This window comes from Ceratotherium simum, chromosome 27 (assembly GCF_057802395.1).
Source record: "Ceratotherium simum simum isolate JZ-2026a chromosome 27, ASM5780239v1, whole genome shotgun sequence".
NCBI lineage: Eukaryota > Metazoa > Chordata > Mammalia > Perissodactyla > Rhinocerotidae > Ceratotherium > Ceratotherium simum.
The window spans coordinates 35,496,702-35,520,076 of NC_141926.1; positions in this window are offsets into that span (position 1 = coordinate 35,496,702).

The window sequence follows — 23,375 nt, forward strand, 5'->3', positions numbered from 1 at the left end:
TAACTAGCTAAATTATCCTCTTCACATTTGATGTTACACAGGTCATTGCCTCTTCAAAGAGAGAATTACTGAAAACTAGTCCAATTTTTTAAAATTTTAAAACATTTTTCTCTCTTGTAGATCAGTCATTGGAAAGATAAAATAATCACTTAAAGTAACCATAATTCTGCAGATCTTATTAAACATATTTACCCTACTGTCTCATTCTTTTTCTTAAAAAGCCAAGTTATTCACAAATCCTAGATTAATGTGCTGACTTGGCCGAGAGAAGCACTTTAGTGAGACTCAAGGCAAAGAAATTTCAGTTAGCTTAAGACAGTGCAAATTATTACATTTGCAAGACAGTACAGGGTATATTGTTATACAAAGCCTATAAATTTACGAAACTTGAGAGTTCACACGAATTGAAGTGGGGTGGAGGATGAACAGAGCTCATTGCAATGTTATCATACTATCCACAGGGAGCAGTTGAACCGTTTCGGTGCAATATGGCAATTGTAATGATTAATAAAAGTCATAAATGGTTGCAGAATATTGTACTTATGTGGATGTGCTACATGATAATGACTGATAGAACAATATTACTGAGTCGTCTGAAGAGAGTCAAAATTGGGATTTCAACAGGAGCTATGCACTTGTAGGAGGCTATAAAGATTGTATGGAAAGTGGGGGGAAGATAACAATGGAAGATCATTACCTTAAATTAATCACTATGATCATTAATACCTACTTTGGACACCGCATTGTTCTAGGTGCTAAGAGAATTGATAGAACACCAGGATTATATAATATAGCTCTTATTTTCAATAAAATTGTAATGTAATGAACATCAAACAGTAACAAAGTTGTATTCCATTTATCAACCATTTATTGATGAATAAAAACAAGTGTATGTGTTCAAATGTAAAATATAGTTAATGAAAATACTTGGATACACATAAACAGACATGCTGGTGAAGTAGGAAGCATTTGGATATGGAACTGAGTTTAAAAAAGTCAGTAAAGGTTTCTAGTAAGAGAGAAAAGTTGTCTCCAAATATGATGGACAGAGTAGGGGCTACTTTGAGAATATGGGACATTTTGAGAAAAATCTTACAAGTACTCAATAGAGAAAATTGGATGAGAAACTCATGTAAGAACTGAGTTGTTTTAGGGAAGGCAGAAGAATTTGATAGAGGATTTGAAAATCTGGCCAGGAATTCTGATGTCAAAATTCAGGAAATTGAAAGCTTTTCAGAGATTTGAGGAAAAAGGATTGCAAGCCTGCTTACAGAGGATAAAGCTCCCATCAGAGTGCCCTGAATATGAGGCCACAAAATAGAAAAGCAGTGAAGAGTTTTATAATATTGGTATAGATTTCTTCTACAAAATCACTTCATCTATAATTGGAAGATTCTCAGTCCTGGATAACTAAAGAAATTTTAACGCTAATTAGATTGTTGCAGTGACAGGATCTTATTTTTTCACATAAACATATTTTTCCCTCCATTGACTACAAAAATATTTTCCTTCCATTTTATCACAGTAGCTCATTTTCATTACACTCAAACCTCAGTGCATCACCTACACCTACCCAGCTCATCTGAGTAATTAAAGAAAAATGATGTACGATGCATTTATAGTTAAGCGAAATGAGTATAAATCTCACACAACAGCTGGATTCCTATACTTGGCAACATGGCACAGTTTGAGAAAAGCAATCATCTTCCTTTCCTGTTGGCAAAACACTTCACCGGTCTCTCCAATTTACGTCCCCTTCAGGGTTTAGTGTCTTCTCACTCTATAATGCACAGAACGCTACTTCCAGATGGACAGTCTTGTCATATGCTATTTTTACGCTGCACTTTAGAATTTGAAAGTGGGAGCAGCTATTCACCACACACAAAATGTATCACTTACTGTATACATTGGAGCAGCTTTTCAAATCAGCGTACTCAACCAGCTGCTGATGAGCTTCACACACTAAGATGAAAGAAAGCATGCGTAAGTCAGATGGTCAGCATATGTTTAAAAATTTTTATCTTGTATGGTGCTGATAGGGATTGGGGACAACTGAAAAGACGAGGAGGCAAGATTCCTGCTCTTGAGGGGTTTCCAATCTAGCACAGATACTTGACAAGAAGTTGAAAGCAGACAGCATCCTGGCAAATGTATTATGCATATCCAGATGCAGAAGAAACAGAGAGAGAGAGAGAGAGAGAGAGAGGGAGAGTTATCAAAACTGGACTACCATACAGCAGAAGGCCTCTAAAAGCAGAAGAATTTTAACTGAGTCTTGAAGGAGATTGTATGTCTAAATTTCAGTAGGAAAACCTTTATTTGCAGTATGAAAAGAGGTTAACAGAAAAAATGCAAATACTATTTAGAGCACCTACTTAATTGATTTGGTTGAAGTGAAAAAAATGATATATAAAGAAGTGAGGGGCCAGTCTGGTGGCATAGTGGTTAAGTTCAGTGCGCTCCACTTTGGCGGCCCAGGTTCACAGGTTTGGATCCCAGGCATGGACCCACACCAGTCATCAAGTCATGTTGTGTCGGTGACCCACATATAAATTAGAGGATGATTGGCAACAGATGTTAGCTCAGGGATAGTCTTCCTCACCAAAAAAAAAAAAAAAAAAAAGAACTGAGATATGACATTAGAGAAATGGATGGAGGATTAGGTGTTTGGATTTGATATAGAAAGACACTAGGGAGACACGGGAGATGACAGAAAGCATAAAATGACATTTAATGAAGACTAGTTTTATAACTATTCAGAGAAATACAGTTAGGGATACCAAATGATCAGTTGAGTAATTGAAGCATTAACGAGAGAAGAGCCTGGTCTATAGAAATGGATAGGAAGTGGTAACTTCTCCATCAAAATTTAATTCTCTGTATTTTTCTCTTTAGAGTTCAGTATTTTAGCGTCTTGACAGGGCAGTGCCTTATGAAGTCAAGTCAGCAAGAGATATTGCTGCCTCTTTAAGCAGGGCTCTGGTGTGCAGAAATGCTTGCTGAGTTGTGTGGGGTTAGAAGAAATGTCAAGTTTGGGGAAGCATCTCAATTAAAATGAAAAGAAGTCTTTCTCTTTATTCCTTTCCGTGTACCCTGCACTCTGAATCGTAATCAAATGTGTCAACTTACAAATCAGATTATTACCCACACCTTGGGCATTAAGTACTTTTTTTATCGGAGAGTGGTTTAAAGTGAGTTTGAGAGATACCTCATCTTTCAGCTAAAGGTAGTGTTTACTGGTTTTCAAGCATTCTCTGCTCAGTACAACTGAGGGATATGATCAACCACCATGAACACTGGGCTGGCTATAGATGTGATTCTGTGAGTTTGGGGGTGGGTGGTAAATGGTGGTGAGGGCTGTATTATTTCTGAAAGCTCTACAAGTATTAATAGGGAATCCTGACTTTCCCCCTAAAACCGCAATCATGAAAATCATCGACTTAAGGAGTTTTGGGGGGGTGGAGGGCATTTCTTCATATTGAACTTAATCGTGTGGAAATACATGAAGACCAACCAAATGAGAAAAGCAAAGGCTATTTATTCTGAGCTTGCTCATAGCAAGGGAGTCAGCTACCAACACTTGTGTTTTGGCAGAGACTCAAAGGCAGGCAGAGGAGTGGGAAAGCTTCACAGTGGAAAAAAGGGAAGGCTTCAGGTGTGCCCTGATTGGCGGCTGTTGTCATGGAGAAGCTGTAGGCAGGCTAACTAGAAGCAGAGTTTCCTATGTGATTGGTTGGGGGATCATATTTGGCTTTCTCTGGTTGGTCCTAAGTTGGAAGCGGGAACAAAGACTAGGGAAGCTGTCAGTTATCAATCAACCCTGGCCATATTGGGCTGACTGTTATAGAAGTCACTGTTTAGCTTCCTGGATTGTCACTACATAGCCATCTGGCTTCCTGCAAGTCTGCCTTACAGCAGGCTGGCTTCCTGGGCTGTTTATTGTAGATAAGGGGGTTGGTTTCCTGGGCAGACTGCTGAAAGTTGTGGGTCAGAGTTTTATTTTTATATATAGTCTGGCCACGGTCCATTTGTATATTCAGTCTTTCAGTTGTTATTGACATTTTCCCCCTAAAGACCTGTCCTGTCACTGCATAATGCTTGTTGTACCTTATCCCTTAGTATACATGCAAATGTGTGTAGTGAAAAGTGTGCAGATAGCTAGACGACCTTCTCTTAATGTTAGCATTTAAAATCTTGCCAGTTTATGTTGTTTAGTGAAAGTGTCTGTTTTTTTAAAATTGTTAATTTTAAATACATTGCTCTTGATATAACTATCAAGAAATCAAGCTGCCATTCACTAGAGAAGTTTTGAAAACAATCCACTCTCTTTTCAAAATGTACTACTCTGCTTCATCATATCTCATAATTGAAGACTGAATTGTAATAGTTGATACCTGTCCTAACCACTCAGCAGCCTGGCTGCCTCACTCTCTGTGGTTTTGTGCATTACTGCCTTGCCCTCTGTCTCTAAAATCTTCCCTTCTTTGTTTCTACCTACTTCCCAGCACCGGTATTGCTGCAATCATCTTATTTTCTGAACCAAAGAGAAGAAAGCAATCATGAGTAAGTTTGACTGTACTTATATGGAGAGTGAAATAAGATATTTGAAATCAGGATTGCTTTGCAAAGTACAGGCTATATGGTTTCTCATTTTTGATGTTTTTGGTTGCAAGTAACAGAGTACAATATGCAAAATTGCTTAAGCAATAAGAAGATTTATTATTCCGGGTAAGAACTTCAGAGGTACAATTTTAGGTTTGGTCAACTTAGTGGGTCAACATATCACCAGTGACAGGTTTCTACCACCTCTCCATCTGTGTCTTGTCATCCTCAGTGTGTTGACTCTTGTCCTCAGCTTACTCCCTTCATGAATATAAGTTTGCTACAGCAACCCTGTTTTAGTTTCCTAGAGCTTGGTGGCTTAAACAACAGAAAGGTACTGTCTCACAGTTCTAGAGGCTAGAAGTCTGTGATCAAGGTCTTGGCAAATTTGGTTCCTTCTGAGGGATGTGAAGGAGAATCTATTCCATGCTTCTCTCCTAGCTTCTGGTGAATTGTTGGCAATCTTTGGCATTCCTTGGCTTGTAGATGCATCACTTCAATCTCTGCCTTCATCACTACATGGCCTTCTTCCTGTGTATCTGTCTTCCCATGGCCAAAGGACAACAGCCATATTGGATCAGGGGCCCACCCTACTCCAGTATGACTTCATCTTACCTAATTACATCTGCAATGACCCTATTTCCAAATAAGGTTACATTATGAGGGGAGTTAAGGCTTCAACATACTTTTTTGGGGGAACAGAATTCAATCCATAGCAAAGCCCTTGCATTTTATCTTCACACAACAATGTACATAGGCTGAAAGAACAAATGCTTCTTCCTTATTTTCTCTGTGAAGAGTATACTTTCCCCTGTGCTTCCATGCCATACACAGAAGACTTCCCAAGCACCTCACTGGCAAGAAAAGCATCACCTGCCTTTGTTTAAACCAATCACAGTGAGGAAAAGAGAATTACCATGATTGGCTTAGACTAGGGATTGTGGCCCCAAAGCATTCATAAACAGTAATGAGTGGGTGTGGCTGTGTCCCAAAAAATTTTTTAAACTTTTTTAATAAATGCAGACAGTGTCTGAATTTGACCCAAGGGCTATAGTTTGCTAACCCCTGGTTTAGATGAATCTAACAGTCTGGAACTGGTGACTGATCCAGACTTTCTGGCCAATTTAAAGTTGAACCATTTTTTTTTTTTCTTTTTTAAAAAAGGAAGAAGTTTGATAATTGTTGGAAGGCAACATATGGTCAATATAAGTACAGCACTCAGCTTCTCTAATCTTGAGTCACTTGTGGTACAGCTTGTCAAGACTCCTCACTTGGAAACGCTGCCTCGGGAGACAGGTTTTGAGGGTCAGAGCACGGCATGGGCGTCAGGCTACCTGTGTTCAAACCCTTGCCTGGCAACTTGGCAGATGGATGACCTTTACCTTCTGCCTCATATTCTCACCAGTAAAATGGTGATGATAGTAGGAGTATATACCTTATATCTAATATCTGGTAGGGTTGTTGTATGGATTAAATAAAAAATCAGGAACAATCATTCCTTTACTTGAGCCATTGTAAATGGTTGTATTTTGAGTCTGTGGCATATTTCCACACTGTGGGAAACCAGATCTTGAGGTAAAAACTTTATACAAACTTGCTTTTCTCAACAGTATTCTTTCTTAGACTACCACTCTTTAACATTACCTTCAGGATTGATGAATTAATTCATATCATTACATATATGAATGAGTAATAGATACAAGGATGAGCTACAGTACAAGAAGCAATAAGACTGCCAAGTTTAATTAATGATACTCATGGTCACAGCTGGAGGAAAATAGACCATAGCACAACAGATTCAGCCCATGGATTTGGATTCTACTGGCCTCTATAATCAATACAGATCACCCTTGGATGGAAAGAGCAGTAGTGATTCACATCGATGATGACACCTGGCAGAGGAAACCCATAAGGTTTATGACTGCACTGCTCTGGTTGGTTTTTATTGCTTGTACATGGATACAGTCTAACTGAAGCTTATGTCTGATCCCATCGATACTACCGGCCCTGTGCTTTCTGGGTTCACAGCATTCTTGTTGACTCAGCGAGAGAGGAGTCCTTAGAATGTCAAACTTGTTGTTCATTTCTTTTCTTCTCCCTCGGACTCACATTAGTGATGCCTTTCTACAGGGCACTAGTTTAACTACTACTCATTTCTCTTTTTGAAGATGCCATTAAAATCTGCTACAGATGACATGATTGAATAAGCCCTCCTATCCTTCTCTTCATACCATCTTTATTTTCATTCTAATCAAAGTCAGGCTCAACTTGCCTTGTTGTTGAATTTCAGAGTTTTAGAAAGAGAAGGAACTTTCATCATCACATGGAGACTCATAGACTCTACAGAAAATGAGTTGACAGAAGTCATATGCCAGATATTTAATGCTCTTTATGCTACAGGATTTTTATTATGTAAAATTCAAAACATATACAAATTTAAGAGAATAGTATAATGAACCTGTATGTACCCATAACCTAGGTTCCACAATTTCCAATTCCTGTCTTATCTCATTTCTGCTAAACTTAGGCTGATGACATTTTTCTAGTATAAATTAATGTATGACTGCTAATTATCTCAACCTCCCATTACTCTCAAAGGTGTTCAAATTTGAACAATGATTATATGGTCATCCTATCTATATACATTACTAATCCCTCCCAACCTCTACCATTGGGTTATTTTGTAGCAAACTCCAGACCTCCTAATCTTTAAATATTTTTGTATAAATATCTTTATTAATAAGAATTCTTAGCTTGCCATGTGTCCATTTTCTCCAAAACCATATTAAAAATTCTAATCAATAATAAAATATTTGAAAGTACAAAATGCTAGATCCATGTTAGATAATCTCCTCCATCCCCTTTCTTTTATTTTGGAGCTGTGTTTTTATGCTCCAGATGGACCATTTTGATGAAATTGGCTCATCAATGTCAACCTGTGTGACTCATTATTTGACTTAAGGGACTGCTTAGTTAATGGTTTGGCCAAATACACTGGGAGCTTTGGCACCTGCAGGTGTACTTTAGTTGCTAGATATATGATATATGTTGTTTAGGGCTACAGTAAGGTAAAATAAATTCAGTCTAATAAATATTCCTTCTGTATGACTTATTAATTGCAAAATTAAAAACATAGATAAAAACCCTTCAGTTCCAACATGTTTCAAACACACTAGAAATTGTCATTTTTTTCTACCACTGTATAAAATGTTCACTGAGAAAACCTATATGGATATGAAGAGTAATTGAAACATGTGAGATGTTTATATCAGCTAGTTTGAGTCTTTCATATAATGTGTTATTGACATTGGGGGAGGAATTTGCTTATGTGTGGCACAATATTTTGTGTAAGATGATGATTTAAATATGACAGTTGTTACCTTTTCTTTCTAAGTTTTAAGACGGATAAGACAGTAGTGAAACTGGAACAGAAGGACCAACATAGTTAACTCCTGGTTAGTAATTACTTTTAGCTAGAGCAGACAATACCTTCCTTCCTCTACTGTATTACACTACAAAACTTTCTCTGCTCTTGGAATTTGCTTCCTAAGATTCCAGGGTGAGCCACTGCAAAGACTACAACCACTTGGGAATACTCCATCCAATACAAACCAATAGAGTGCAAGTAAATTTCCAGCTGAGACATTTTGAGTAAATTGTATGTCACTTTTTGTGTGTAGTAACAAAAGTCCCAAGACCTTTTGACAAGTTCTGAAGCTTTCAGTTCGTTTGAAAAGGACAAAATGAAGACAATCAGTCGTCTGTGTTTGTGTGTGTGTATGTGTGTGCTGTGATGTACTTATACACTGCTATATAGAGGAATCTTGTCTTTAGATTTCTCTATATAGCAAGATATAAATAAAAAATTAAAACTCCTTTCTTTCTGATGAATGCATTGAATCAAGAGAACAGCGGTCAGTCTGAAGGTTTTTACGTTAAAACCCAAGGATTCCTATTCATTTTCTTCTGTCACTAAAACATAACCCATCCAAGTCAAGCACAAACATAATTGGTCTCGGAATTGAAGATAGTGGGATTGTTATTCAATCTGGATTCATTTCCTGGTTAGTCTCTCTCTCTTCTTTCTTTTACGGTTCTTGGTTTCTCTTGAGGTCTCTTTGCCTTTGGAGTATAACAGCTATAAAAGTCTGTTAGAAGTTACAGTGCAATTCACTTCGCTTGGCCCTGTGTTTTTGACATGATTGGTATCTGCGAGCAGGTGGGGAATTGGAAAGATGTTCCATCTTACTCTGAATGTGGCATAGTCTGATTACAGCACAGACTACGAAGCAGATTTCTTTGCTCTGATCCCAGGAACAGCCTATTGCTCTTGTACTGACACCAGGAATAGTTCTGTCTTTTTAACCTTCTCCAAAGATCAGATTATTCCCGGTCCTGGGCCTTGATGATAACTCTAGTGTGTTATCAGTTGTCAAGGCGTGCTCTCTACAACCTTAATACATCCTGACAATCACCATACTGGATGCCTCTCTGCCCTAACCTCTATGAATTCCCCCTCCTTGCCAAATATTGCGAAAATTTGCCAGCACATATGCAACTAATGAAAAGAGGTTAAGCCCGAAGCTTTTAGCTTAATTGTGCATGCAGCCAAGGTAGAGTGTCAGAATGCTGCATCTTCTTGCTGCAGTGACACATATTTTCTTACAGTTAAGCCTCAAACCTTTCTAGTTTGGCATGCATAAATAAAAAGATAAGGGAATTGAACTTGTGTCCCGCAAATGGAACTCTAAATACTTAGAAAAGAACTTTCTTTAAGAGTGGGCAGAAATCTGTTCATCTTCCACAAGCCTGAAGAACAAGGCAAAGGTCTACTGGCTATAAAAAGATGGAGATAAGAATAGCTAGAAAAAGCTTAAATAGCACTTTTTTTTCTCATTTACATCTTCTTCATGGTTCTGATTTCCCTCTAAGGAACCATTTCAGAAAGCAAATGAAGAAATGTACCTGGGAATTCATAATATGCTGAAGAACTACAGAATGAAGGTATTTTGAAAGTGAGGAAAAATCTTTGTAGATCTCACTTTGTTTTTTAATGGTTTGCCTGCCTTAACTGATATTCTAAAGATAGGCCGAATGTAAATTTTGGAAGGGATTTTTTAATATCTGAACATTTGTTTTGGCAATGTCAGAGGAGTGTCTTTTGGACTGGAAGTACCTTTGTTAGTTTCAGAGGATCAGACAGAGTTTTATATGCAAAATGACTTTCTGGAGAAACAAGCATTTCATTAGGCAGCTGCCTGGAAATGTTAAGAGATGCTAATTGCCTGGCAGACTTAGATGAGCAGGGGGCACAGAGGGACGCTCTTATTACCACAATTCGTGGAAAGCAGAAAGTGACATGAAACTGAATCTAAGAAATGTATTATCTGGTGGGATGCTACTTTCTTGTTGCTTTAAACAACTTTTATATTTTTTTTCTAGTAAGACATCAGATAAAATTCAAGACAGAGTAAAACAATTTAATTCTTCAAGTTATGAAGCGTCTCAAACATAGTAACTGTGTTTGAAGGACTAGATGTCTCTCCCAAGAAACTGTCATTCTTACCATAAAAGATCCTCAAATATCATTAATTAAATATTAAACAAGTCATATCACACTTAGAGGTAGAGTTAATTATTGGTCACTTTGTGTCCTAAGAAAGAAGTGAAATAAGTATCTACCCACACATTATGGCTAAAGAACTGCTAGCAGATCCTAATGAAAATAAAAAAATCTCCATTCATTGAATATTTCCACCTTAAATATCCATGTCTTTAGTTAAGACCTTGTACCCTCCCATTGCTTAAAAAAATCCCCAAACTTAGCCTTCTGAATAAAAGTCTTCTAATTATTAAGTAAATAAGTTTTATATATTTTAGAAGTATTATAAATAATTTCAAGAGTTATTTAGATGTTAAAACAAAGCATGGAATTTTCAACAGTTATTTATATCTTATAATGAAACCAAAGTGCATTTACTGAGTGCTCACTCTGTGTTAGGCACTGCTCTAGTGTTTAACATATATTACCTAACTTAATCTTCACAACAATTGTATGAGGTAGGTACTATCATTATCATCCTCATTTTACAAAGAAGACAAGGGGCACATAGAATTCAAGTAACTTGCCCAGAGCTATACAACTAGGCAGTGGTAGAGCAAGAATTGAACCCCGTTTAGTCTGGATCAAGCACCTACATCTTAAATACTACACCAGTGGTTCTCAAACTTTAGTTTGCGTCAGAATCACTGTGAAGCTCGTTAAAATGCAGATTGCTGGGCCCCAGTCCCAAAGTTCTCCATTCAGTGGGTGTGGGGAAGGGCCAGAAAATTTGCATTTTAACAAGTTCCCAGGTAATGCTGATATTACTCATCAGGGGTCTACACTTTGAGAACCTGTGTGCAGTGCTATAGTGGTATTTAATTTACTTAAAATCATTATCTCTTCCACTGGACCAGACTGTTTTCTCTTTGAGGGCGGAGAGTGTGTGTGTTGTATTCATTTTTCAGTGTTCCACAGCTGGTGTTTGCAAGTTACAGTAAGTACTCAATACTTGTTTGTCTGAAGTATGAATAAAGGAATGAATGAATGAATCTCCAGAATCCCCTTTTAAAATGTGAAAGACCCTAGGAGTGATATTTAATTAAGCTGTCATCTTACAAAAAATTTAATATGGATTCGTTTATTAGGAGTTAACAAATCAACCACATAAAAAGCCCTAGAGGAATGTATAGCAGGACTCTCTGATGCGAATTATGAGGAATGGTTGGGAACCAGCCCAGCAGCAATGCTTGAGGACAGTCCTGGATGTAATACTGCATTGTAGGACCAGGAATAGAAATATGAGCTAGTTCAAGCTTGGGTGGACGAGGGGGACCCAACAGTGGGGAAGGGACACTGAGAAGAGATAAGATTGGTCCTTTGCTCAGGAACAAACCTGCTGGAAAAGTGTGAAGTTTATGGACTCCTTTGAAAATGACTGCAGAATGTGGTAGAAAGAGCCACAGATTCAGCGGCAGGCAGATATGGGTTCAAAATGGCGGTTCTGCCACTTGTGAGCTGTATGCCCCTGAATGAAAATATAATTTAACCTTTACTTTCTCATCAATAAAATCACTTGATTTATAAGATTAATATGAAGAGAAAGCAATTTAACATATACAAATCATACACCAGCAGTGACTGGTACTCACCAAAATTTAGTTTTCTCCTTTCTCTAACACCTCTGATTCATGCTACGAATTAATGTCACACTTTCTGTTTTCGTAGGAAGGTGTTAGTAAAAGAATAAACATGTACATTTCTCTCTCATTATATACTATACAGAATAGACTTAAACTTCTTGGACTATTCATTAAATTTGCTTATATTATTGTTGTGCTTTTTATATTTGACTAAGCTGAAATGTCCAAGCTTGATTTCTTTAATTATCAGATTTTTTGTTATTCTCTTGCACCAGATATGAGGATAATTTATACTGCCTCTGTTATCAAGATCAATAATACTCAAAAGGTCAGTGCTGTAACCTTTGTCCCTTTAGTATATCCTCGAATTACTCTTAGAAAATGTTTGTCTTCTCTACCTTCAAAAAAGAGACGCTAAGGAACAAACATGTGAAATGGTTAGAAGAAAAAGTCATATGTTGTTAGAATCTAGCTTTTCAACGCCCACGTCAGCACTTTCTATCTGTTAGGTGTTGCTGCTTCATTGAATTACAAACCACGGGACTGACATATTCCTGTGTGTTTGTATTAACCACACTAAAAGTTTTGTTATTCTAATACTGTAGGAAAGTTTCCACATTTTAGAAATCACCTAATCATCATATGTTTTAAAAAGACCATTTAATACAACTCCTCATTGGAAACCGGTTCCTTTTTTAACCATTGCATTTAGCACTTCCCCTCCCTTCATCCCTGGGTAGTTAGGCTTTGGCAGGAAGTGAGTGTGGTGGATGTGAGGAGGAGGCTTCTGGATGCTCACACAGCTCTGCTGGCATACTTAGTCTACTTGGCCTAGTAGACGTGTGATGGTGTACTTTCATGCTTCCATGTTTGTCAAAACAATTTTCCAAGCACATTTCTAAGATTTAGAGATGGTTTTAAATAAAAGCATCTTTTGTTCTAAATCCCTAGTTTATGTCTTGTTTTGAAAAAACAAAACAAAACTGACAATAATGATCAAAATGAACTGTTTAAAATCTTTGCTGCCTTCTACCCAATTATGCAGATAATACCCTCCATCCATGAAATGTCTCATTTTCCTTGAAAACATCTCCTTCCCTCTGGCTGCTGTGGTCTCTGTTTTCTTATGGCACACTATGGACCGTTACAGAAGGCAGGGCTGGGAGGTGTTCTAAGAACGTCGTAAAGCATTTCAATCACTGCTGTCACTGTTGTGGTTGCACATTCTTGGAGTCACAGATGTGTCAGGAATTCATATGCACATTCTTTTACATTTTAAATAATTTAAAAAACTCTTTGTGTGGCTTTATATTTTTAATGGTGCTTGCTTCAAAACCCTGCAGCCTTATGAAAGCCATTTGTAAAGAGATCCCACTTTTTTTTTTAGGTGTCAACACACAGACATATAAATATGCTAAGGTACTCATATACCTTAGAGGTAAAGATTTTACCTTTAAGTCATTAGCTACAAGCTAACCTCAAATCAGAGCAATGGATTATTTATTAAGTATCAACAAAATAATTATATCTCTACGAAGAAAAAGAGTTTAATGACTGCCAAGAGAGTCTAAATAGATATTCCTTTGCCTTCAGTGATTAGGTGTTTACCACTGGTTCTGAACCTTCATTCAGTCCCAATGGACCTGAGGCCCGTGGCATGATCCCATTTGTAACACAGGCTCCCTATATGGCATGCTGGAGAACTGGGCAGTATCTGAAACTGAGACTAATTAATTGATTGGGACAGTCATTTAAGAAGTACTGAGTGTCTGCAATGGCCAAAGCATGGTCCTAGGTACTGGGGAGAAAGCAGTGAATGAAATAAATTTAGCATCCTCATGAAGCTTATATTCTAGTGCAGGGAAATAGTACAAAAATAAATCATGATGTAATTTCAAGTGGTGATAAATACTACGAAGAAAAAGTGAAGCAGGATAAAGGAAAAGAGATTGGGGAGATCCATTTTAGATGGAAAGAATGTATAGTATTATAACCTGTGATAAGTAATATTTCTTAAAAGATCCTTGATAATTCCAATATGGATAGTAAACACAAAAATTATTTGTTGAATGAGTGAATGAAACACTATTTCCCCTACAATCACCAAGAATCATTGTTTTAAACAGCCTGATGTGGATTTTGATTAAGAAGTAAGAGATTGCCATCCCAGGGGAAGGGAGTATTGGTGATGGTGGTGGGTGCTGTGTAAAGCGAAGTGGTTAAGTAGGGAGCCCTCTTATGCATAGGGATTCACTGACATCAAAAGTAGTAATTAAGCTTCTATATTCATATACTGTGACAATAAGTGACCCATGTAATACTGACAGTCCTTGTACTACAGGCTCTTGAGTTTCACGACATCTGACACCAGTGTGGGTGATCCTATGGAGGAGAGAAATATAAATACAAAGAACATTCTCCAAATATAAATCAAGGCATTTTGCATTGTGTTGGGTAGCAATAAGTTAGATAAAGAATGAGTAGGTCTCAAAGAGTTAGTCCTTTATTGCTGAAAAATGTACTTTGGAAAAAAATGTATCTTAAATCACTTTAGTATATAAACTGGGAGTATACAAAGAGCCTGAAGACCATTGTCTTTTCCCACCACATGCTCTCTACAAACATCACAGGCTGCTACATCAAAAGCACTTGTTGGATGGAAAATCTTTGTCTTCCACCTAGAGTCCCCATTACCATACGAAATGTTCTCAAAGGCATTCCATGGTCCAAGTTCCTCTTCAGAAACATGAATATTGAATTGGAAATGCCTCAGATCTTAAAATTTTACCCCTCCCAGGTGAGATATTTATTTATGTGAGGATTAAATCCTCAAAGGAAAGGCAGGAAGCTTCTTGATGAGGTTCAAGTCATAGGGCAGACAAGGGATATCTTTAGAAGGTTCTTAACAATTTACCAGATAGTCATTTCACTTAAAAGCAGTGCTGAAGTACTCTGATTACACAAAACTGCAGAAAAACTCACCTTTTTTGCTAACTTTATTCAAAGCCAAATTTTATTTTTTTAAACTTCCCTATATTTATCTATTATGCACTCACTACTCATAGTTGAAGTTTTATACTTCACTTATTGAACTAATTAAGCAACACACACATGCACACACACACACACACACGCAGAGAAATACCTTAGAAATATCACAAATAAAGCCTGTCTTTCTTGTTCAATATTCACTCCTTCTTTTACATTTAGTGTGTATGAAATTGTCAGCATTACGCCATTTTCTCCTCTTTTGTAATGCTTCACTCCAGTAGTAACCAAGAGTACTACAGCTTACAAAAAGGAACTTTTATCCATAAAAGAGCTTTTCTATTGAATGAACCAGAAGATAAAACCAAGGCACTTTTTAAATATATCTCTATCATTTTTTTCTCACCTTGTTGCTCTAGACCTTGAGTTTAAACTAGTTCAGAATCAATCAACTCAACTCAGAAATGGAATGAAAGACTTCTCAAAAGAAAGTGAGAGCAGAGGAAAATATATATTTTTAAATTGCCTATCTATCCTCCTTTGTATCTCAGAATTTATCAATGTCTCACACAGGATCAGGGTGCGCGGTGAAACACTTGGAGAGCAGATGCGCAGGTCAAGCAGCCAACATTGTCACATAAAGTGCCAGGTGGGTGGAGAGTCACTAGACAAGATAGTAAAACAAGGCAAAAAAATAAGTGGCTATTCCAAAAATAAAATCTACCTTTCATTAGTTCTTATTTAGAATATAATAGTAGTTGAAAGCAAATCTGGGTTGACCTCAGAAAAGAAGTCAACTTACAATTTTACAACTCACAAGAACACTATAAAATAAGAATGGAAGCCCCTTGAGGTAGAAAGGAGGAAGACTTTCTACTTTTTTTTGGAACATCAATAGAGTTATATTCATGCAGGTGGCTTGGTGAACTGTTTAGGAATGAATTATTTGATTGATTTTTGAAAATTCATCTTATCACGAATTATAAGACTAGATTCTCAAGATTAATGTTTCTTATATTTAGTGTTATTTCTAATGGAGACTTAGAGATAACCTAGAAACATGTTGGGTATGACCAGTTAGGAGTTAATGCTTTTCCTAACTTAAAATATGAATATGAAATAGAGGAATTAAAAATGATTCCCAGGAGACCAAACCTAACTGTTTACTGCGTACATGGGTAAAGGCTTAGCAGTAAAGGATTAACAATGCTTGTGTGCGTGCTGTGTCAGGATCGTCAGTTAACCAGCAGGCCGTCATGCCTTTAGTAATCACAATGCCAAAAGGAGAGTCTTGGCCTGCAGGAAAGGGAACTTGATTGAGTCATATATTACCATCAACTCAAACAGAGCAGAACTCATTTTCCTCCAGTTTCTCTTTTCTGAATGGCCATCCTTAATTTTTTTTCTCTTTTGTAAACCTCATTTTTATGGGTTATCTGAAAATATTGGTTATTGATTTTACAATTATCGTGAAGTTGATAAATGATCTAAGTTTCTGCCCCAGGACAACCTTTTAAAATAAAATTGTGAAAATATGAGAAGCTACTAAAAGAAAGTAATGATGCCCATGAATGTCTGTTTCTGTTGCATTTATACCACATTGATATGCCTAATTTGTCGTCAAAGCTCCTTAACTCACTCATTAATTCGTATATTCATAAACTGGAATTGAGTGTCCACTCTGTGCCAGACACTGTGCATGGGGCCAGGGATAAAGAGATGAATAATACTTCATTCAGTTCTCGAGGAGTTTTTAGTCTCTGGGGACATTAGTCAAGGACCAGCTGAGATGAAACTGGCATAAATGTTACACTACAGGCTTGCATAGAGTATTGTAGGGGAGCACAGAAGGGTGAGGTATGCCTTTAAGGAAAAAGGTCACATCTAACTTCAGTCTTTCATTCAAACTGGAATTAGCTTGGGAGAGGAGGGTGTTCCAAGCCAACCAAACCGTGGATCTGAGTGAGTCAGGGTACTGTCGTTATCAGCAAGCCCACCTGGGTGTTCTGCCTGGTAGACCCTTGGTATTTGGTAGTTGGAGGAAGAAATCTACATGCATGGAATGGTAAGGTTACAAAGATATCTTTAAAATATCTGGGTAAAATAGGATTGTTTTTATAGAACTGAGGTAGCAACTTCTCAGGGGGAATATTAAATTATTTCTGCCTTTAGTGTGACAAAGATTCTCTCATTGACCAAATTCTACTTAGGCTCTTCTGAGCTCTTTTTCAACTAGGCCTGACTTTTGGACTTTTATGTTCATCTCTGCATTGTTCAATTTTAGTAAGAACCCTGCTAAGTCCATTTAACCAGAATCCCTCATCCTCCATATCTGATTACCGTCCATCTCTAATTGGGGTACTCATCCTCCACCATCCTCCAGGTGATGTCTCATCACCCTGGTCTGCCTTCAGCAAGAATCTTGTTAGGAACTTTTACCCAGAATCCCCTTTACCCCTGAGGTTTCCACTTAGTAATTTTCCATCTCACCTTCATCCTGCTCCGTGGCTATAATTTCCCATTTGCCCAGGCTGTATTCAGCATTGAATCCAATCTCTCTCCCTCACAGTAAGATTCCACTGTAGTGGTCCCTACACCTGTCTCCATGGCCCTCTTTGAATAAAGTCTTTCTTACTGTGCTTTAACAAGTGTCAAAGAATAATTTTTTTCTTTACCAAGTGTTACCATATTTTTTGTTGTTATTGCTGGTATTTTTCCCTCTTTCACGTCTCTTAAGGAATAACAACAGTGTGGTTCTCTTATATCAAGGAGTGAGAAAATTACAGAGCTAAAGAACAGGGGAAATGTGATATAAATAATTCTAAAACCATAAGTACTTTAAAAAAATTACTAATGATTCATAAGGCATATTTTAGAGACTTCAGTAGTAGTGGAAAGTAGTTTTGTAATTAATTCATGCAAACTCAATGGAAGATAGTAAAAACAAATGTTCAATCCACAGTATTGTTTGTATGAAATGAATTCTTCAAACCAGAATTAAATACCTTTACTTAAGAGGCCAGTTGAGTTAATATCATGTTATCTGGTAAAATTTAAAGGGATAGGCAAATATTGTTAATAGTGAATAATATTTAATATCTACTGAGCATTGAAGAAGTTGTTTCTTAAAGGGAGATCAGACATCAGTCTGAGTATTGGAAATAATTTACAGAATTTTTTTTTTTTTTTGTAGGGGAAGATTCTCCCTAAGCTAACATCTGTTGCCAATCTTCCTCCTTTTTTCTTCCTTTTTACCCCCCAAAGCCCCAGTTCATAGTTGTGTATAGCTGCAAGTTCTTTCTGGTCCTTCTAGGTGAGCCACTGCCACAGCATGGCTACTGATAGACGAGTGGTGTGGTTCCGTGCCTGGGAACCGAACCCAAGCCGCTGAAGTGGAGCACGCTGAACTTTAACTGCTAGGCCATTAGGGCTGGCTCTTACAGAATTTTTTTTACCCCTTCTCTTGTTTTTGTAAGAAGGAAAAGTAAAATGTATCCTTTATGTTTTGGTCTAGAATTTTGAGATAATATTTTTTCTGGCTTGATCAGAACTGGTCATGTTTTAATTCCACACATTGTCATCAAAAATAATGTAAAACAGTTGAATCAACAATGACTACCCTTCCCCATTCTCACCCTCATCTCTTTCCTTCTCTGATTGGGTCTTAGGTGGAAATATATAATGAGAAATTGGAAAGAATTTCTGTTTAACAGCCTTGTGAGATGTGGACTAGAAGCTTTCTCTGCTCTAAATGGAAAGATATCTCTTCCTATATTATCTAATAAAATGATTGATGTTGCTGAAGCATCAATTTGATTGGGCCAGATGGATGGTCCAGGGATGATTTTTTAATAAACTCACGTCTCCCTGCCCTAATCCAAGAGGCTTTCAAGAATCAGTGCATAATGTGCACAAGACTCTGGACTACTGGTTTTATATAAATGTTTTATCTACTTCCCATGATAATTCTATGACTTAGGTATATTTATTTCTCCACTCTATAAATGTGGAAACTGAGGCATATATTTAAGTAGCTTATCAAGGACGCAAAGTTAATAAGTGGTGGAACAGGGATTTAAATTCAGTTCTTATTTTTTAAATTCCAATCCAGTGTTCTTCACTATTATGTTATATTAAAGTAGGCATATCGTTATTGCTGACATCCTGGTAATGTTATTTATGTGAGGAGAAAATATGGTTAAAGGTAGACTCCAGCAGCTGATGAGTTTTTATTCACACGTATAAGTCCATTAAAGTCTAAACTACTGCCGTAGACGATGAACCCAGTGCTGGCAGTCTCTCCAATGTGGTTCGATTCTTACACATCTACATTTCTCAACTGGGTTTCAGCAAAACCTGTATTTGGTTGGGGCTGAAAGAAATCTAATACTTTGCTGTGACTTTCAGGAAAAGATGTGTGCACACAGTGTAAAAACCTCCTAAATTAAATTTGCAAAATAAACTCATCATTTCTAGTTGTCTCTGTTGTGCATAAAGCACAAGGAGTGCATATGGTCTTGCTCTCTGAGGGCTTTTTCTACACTGTGACAGGTTGAAGAACTGCTGTAGGAAAGAGTCTGGAACAGCAGAGGTTGGGCATACAAGTCACCTCTTGTCTCGCCTAGTTAATATCAGCAGAGTTTAAGAAGGTCCGACACCTGTATGTGATTCGGAGAATTAAGATCAAAGAGATTCTTCCATGATCTGAACTTGGTTTGCACTCCCAAGTGTACCTTGCTCTTGCAAATCTACTTTTCATTTTCACCATCAGAAAAAAAGAAGCTTTCTGCTTTAACTAGAGGCAATAAAACATGGAAGTAGGATCGAAGAGTCATAAATTAGCTATGCAAAGATTCGTGAAGTGTGAGCTAGATAGGATACCTATTCAGGGCATGGTGTTATTAGAGGTGGTCAGTGGTTGTGTTTACAGATTTAATTGTCTCCACAGTTCATGCTATGAAAAATAAGCATATCCATTAAGAGAGTTGTCCCGGTAAGCACAGCAAATCCACCTCATCTAACGCAGATGACAATTCTGTCCTTCAGATACAGAACTGAAGTAAAATTACTACTCTTTGTTACACATCGTGTATGGCTGCCTGCCAAATGGTTCTAACTCACCGAATGACATCCGAGGGAGACTGGGAAGCCCTCAAATGCTCTGGTGATACAAGAAAGAAATCGTATGACTGAGGTGGAATTTTAGGAGAGGAAAACCATTAGCAGAAATATTATTACACATTTAGAGAGCACTTTGCTTATAGAATGCTTTATAATCATTTTCTATTTGATTCTTGTAGGCTTTCAGCAGCAATGTCAACTCTGCAATATTGTTCTTTCAGACATTTAGGCTGAATATTTTTGGTTTAATCTATTGGAGGATCTTGCTGACATTAACTTGCCTTTAAGACAGAGGCATCAATATATTCTGAAAGGTCACACTAAAAAAATTAGACGTGACCTCTCAGCTTGAGAGAACTAAACCAATATTTTTCAAAACTTTTCTCTTCTTTCACTGAAGGTTTTTATACTAGTACTCTTCCCATTTTCAGATTAATGAAATGAAGATCATATCTTTCTGATTTTACAGATAAGTACAATTAACAATTTAATAAAATGAATAAGTCAGTCATAGATTGAGACAAGGATTGAGCTTTAAGTTAATTCCATTTCTGGACTTGCTTTCTAGTTGTTAGTGTAAATTTCCATACCTGTTGTATTCATGTGTTTTGTCTCATATGGGCATAGAAAAACAAGATTCCTTATTTTATATTTTAAATATTATGTTATTTAAATATAATGGAATATATAAAAATTTGGACAATTAGTTTCTTTAAATGAGTCAGAAAATAACTCCTAAATGTTCAGAAATTCTATAGATGTGCATTTTGAATGATATGTTCAACGAAATTCCCTTGAGTTTCCTCTGTACTTTGTGGACCACTCTATAGTTCAACTTGCATGTGCAATTTTAAATGGCCTATATCAAGGGTGGACTATAGCCCATGGGCTGAATCCTGCCTATCACTATTTACTTTTGTAAACAAAGTTTTAGTAGAACAGAGTCACCTCCATTCATTTATGTATTGTTTGTGTTTATTATATGTGCTACAACAGCAGAGTTGATTAGTTGTGACAGAGACTGGATGGCCTACAAGCCTAGAATATTTACTATCTGGACTTTAAAAAAAAACTGTGTGCCGACCCCTATGCTATGTGATGCAAGCAGGGAACCTAGTCCTCTTTTATTATAACGAAAGCGTATAAAGGTTTACATATATATATATACACACACACACATACATATATACATACATATACATTCATATATACATACATATATATGAAGTCAGGCAAATAACACTTATTGAACCTATATTATGTGCCAGGTAAAGTGTTTAAAATGTCTGCACAAATAGAGATTAAGAGTCAAGATTAAGAAAACATCCTATCAATCAAACGTTTCTCAACTCCAAACTTTTTGTTGGTATGTTTTCAGCAACCTAGAAAGTTGCCAACAATCCAACATGGGAAGTAGAGATTATTAACTCACTAGGGCTGGATTCAATTCCATTTCATTCCATTTAAATTACACATAGGAAGCTGGCCATTGCATTTGCACAGAAGCCAACCTAAGGTATTTTAAAGTGAGACATATGTATTACTCTTCTCAGAATTCATTTATCAACCAAGCTATACCAGTCAAAGAGGATTAGGGAGGAAAATTCTTTTACTGTATGCAATGTTATGCAACGTGCCAAATCAAGGAAAGCGAAAGCAGTATTATAATTGCATGGTTGGAAAGTTCTGATGATCCCGAATAGTTTTGAAAAGCATTCTCATGGACATAATGCCATGTGTTTCACAAGCAGCACATTGAGAGTGCCTGTGAACTGCTAAAGAAAATTTGGAGGGTTCAGAGTTCAAAAAGCCAAGAATTGACTATTGTAGTAACATGATTATGACCCAAGCTTTTCCGTGTATTTGTCCTGATTTGGTAGAAACACAAAGGTTAAGCAACTACCTGTACTTTAGTTTTGTTTTTGTTTTAATAATCCTTTTAACCAGAAAACTGGACTACTGATGAAGACCACTTTTAAATAAACAATTTGCAGGAACAACTTAAGACCATAATTCATTAGAGGGTTGCTACTGTAACAAATGTGCTCATTTTGCCAACTTGCACATTCAACCGTTTTGAATCCTCTATAGATTAATTCACAGCCAAGGGAAAGGTTTTCTAGACTTTAAAACTATTTATTAAGCAGTATGGAAAACACAAAGCGTTATAAATAAATTTATATTAAGTTCAACTCAATGGGCATAACATACTGAATTTTAAAAATGGCAAAAATGTTACATGAACTACGTAAGCTATGAGATAGATTATATTACACATACATTTATTTAAATAATCTCCTGTAAAATTTTGCCAAGCTTTCACTTGCTTTAGCCACAGCTGTTATTATATAGAAAATAATGAACCAAAATAAGGGCATGAATTTGTTTTACGTGTTATCAGGATTTGTCTTCTTACTGGGTTTTCTCTTAGGTTTCGTCTCACAGTACTAGGAAGAATACCCTTATGCAATCAATTAGAATCGAGGTGTGAGTAAATTAGGAGGGGTTCATTTCTCCCTATATAATGTCAACCATGGATATACCGTGGGAAAAATACGTTCAAACAGTTATGATAACAACAAAGTCTTCTTCCGTGCAAATTAAAAAAAATAAAAAACTTGTCATTTCAAAGGGTATTTGCTCTGGTTATTACCTGTTGAGTCAATCTTGCCCATTTTCTCTTCTCTGTTCTCTTCTCTTCTCCCCTCCAGCCCCTTCCCTTCTCCTCCCCTCCCCTTCTTTCCTCTCTTCTTCTGCATCCATCCTCCACCACTCTATGTAATTCACTAATTTGTTGTGTTTACTGTTGTCATTACCGTCTGACTCTCCTGCTACGTGATAAAGCCCATGAGGGCAGAGATTTTGTCTGTTTTGTTCCTGCTCTGTCTTAACCTCCTAGAACTTCCTTGGCACACAGAACTTCAGTACATATTTGTGAAGAAAGGCAGGAAGTCAGAAAGGAAGGAAGGAAAGAATGGCTACCATTTGAAAGAATTATTCAGGTGAATCAATAAGAATTATAAAATATAGTACGATAGTGAGGCACATCAAGAAACTTAGTAAATCCTGGAGGTAACTTTGTGCTTTCTCCTCTTCCACCAGGGCTACATTTTCACTGAACAGTGAGAGCTGGTTGAGCGCAGGAAGGAGCTGAAATCCGGTCCACGCTCCACTGACCAAATCCTGAACCCTGATCTGACTTGTGTCCACCCAGAGGGAGCGCCTTTCCCTGATTAACACACAAGCCTGGTGTGGGCCAGCTACAGCCTTTACAATTACTCATTTCCTGTAATCTTCATTCTTGGCCTAATATTCTGTAAATGCAACAAAGGTTTTCCTTATTCTCCCTGATTATTTGTCCTAAGTTTAGCATTTTTTTTCCTATTAAAACAATTTGGTGATTCTTTTTTACTTAAAGTCTTGTTTCTGTCTTCAGGAGAGACACTTTCCACTGTTAACCTCATTGCAGAATTCCACTG